Here is a 2,093-nt window from a genome sequence, read left to right on the forward strand (position 1 = left end):
ATCCATGCGATACATATCATTTAGCTTTAAATCCACGTGAAGTAGAAGGCTTAGCTTCAAATCCAAGCGAAACACATGATTTAACTTCAAATCAATGTGATGTAGAAGGTTTAGCGTCAAATCCATGCTAAACAAATGATTCAGGATCAAACGCTTGGGATATAAGTGATATAGCTTCAAATGCAGACGAATCAAACGAGTTAGCTTCAAAATCCATGCGATTCACATCATTTAGCTTTCAATCAATGCGAAATAGAAGGCTTAGCTTCAAATCCATGCAAGACAAATGTTTCAGCTTCAAATCAATACGATGTAGAAGGTTTAGCTTCAAATCCATGCGAAACAAATGATTTAGCATCAGATACTAGCGATAGAAGTGATATAGCATCGAATGCAGGCGAAACGAACGAGTTAGCTTCAAATCCATGCAGAACACATGATTTAGCTTTAAATCCATGCGAAGTAGAAGGCTTAGCTTCAAATCCATGCGAAACAAATGATTTAGGTTCAGATGCTTGCGATATAACTGATATAGGTTCAAATGCAGGGGAAACAAACGAGTTAGCATCAAATCCATGCAAAACACATGATTAAGCTGCAAATCAAAGCGATGTAGAAGGTATAGCTTCAAATCCAAGAGAAACACATGATTTAGCTTCAAATCAATGCGATGTAGAAGGTTTAGATTCAAATCCATGCGAAACAAATGATTTAGCTTCAAACACTTGTGATATAAGTGATATAGCTGCAAATGCAGACGAATCAAACGGGATAGCTTCAAAATCCATGCGATACATATCATTTAGCTTCAAATCGATACGATGTAGAAGGTTTTGCTACAAATCCATGCGAAACAAATGATTTAGCATCAGATACTTGCGATATAACTGACATAGCTTCAAATGCAGGGGAAACAAACGAGTAAGCATCAAATCCATGCAAAACACATGATTTAGCTTCAAATCAGAGCGATGTAGAAGGTATAGCTTCAAATCCAAGCGAAACACATGATTTAGCTTCAAATCAATGCGATGTAGAAGGTTTAGATTCAAATCCATGCGAACCAAATGATTTAGCTTCAAACACTTGTGATATAAGTGATATAGCTGCAAATGCAGACGAATCAAACGGGATAGCTTCAAAATCCATGCGATACATATCATTTAGCTTTAAATCCACGTGAAGTAGAAGGCTTAGCTTCAAATCCAAGCGAAACACATGATTTAACTTCAAATCAATGCGAAACACATGATTTAGCTGCAAATCAATGCGATGTAGAGGGTTTAGCTTCAAATCCATGCGAATCAAATGATTTAGCTTTAAATCCATGCGAAGTAGATGGCTTAGCTTCAAATCCATGCGAAACAAATGATTTAGCATCAGATACTTGCGATATAACTGATATAATTTCAAATGCAGGGGGAACAAACGAGTTAGCATCATATCCATGCAAAACACATGATTTAACTTCAAATCAATGCGATGTAGAAGATTTAGCGTCAAATCCATGCGAAACAAATGATTCAGGATCAAACACTTGGGATATAAGTGATATAGCTTCAAATGCAGACGAATCAAACGAGTTAGCTTCAAAATCCATGCGATTCACAACATTTAGCTTTCAATCAATGCGAAATAGAAGGCTTAGCTTCAAATCCATGCAAGACAAATGTTTCAGCTTCAAATCAATACGATGTAGAAGGTTTAGCTTCAAATCCATGCGAAACACATGATTTAGCTTTAAATCCATGCGAAGTAGAAGGCTTAGCTTCAAATCCATGCGAAACAAATGATTTAGGTTCAGATGCTTGCGATATAACTGATATAGATTCAAATGCAGGGGAAACAAACGAGTTAGCATCAAATCCACGCAAAACACATGATTAAGCTGAAAATCAATCCAATGTAAAAGTTTTAGCTTCAAATCCAAGCGAAACACATGACTTAGCGTCTGATACTTGCGATATAACTGAAATAGTTTCAAATGCAGGGGAAACAAACGAGTTAGCATCAAATCCATGCGAAACACATGATTTAGCTTCAAATCAAAGCGATGTAGAAGGTATAGCTTCAAATCCAAGCGAAACAAATGA

The sequence above is a fragment of the Megalopta genalis genome, unplaced genomic scaffold (assembly GCF_051020955.1).
Source record: "Megalopta genalis isolate 19385.01 unplaced genomic scaffold, iyMegGena1_principal scaffold0333, whole genome shotgun sequence".
Lineage (NCBI taxonomy): Eukaryota > Metazoa > Arthropoda > Insecta > Hymenoptera > Halictidae > Megalopta > Megalopta genalis.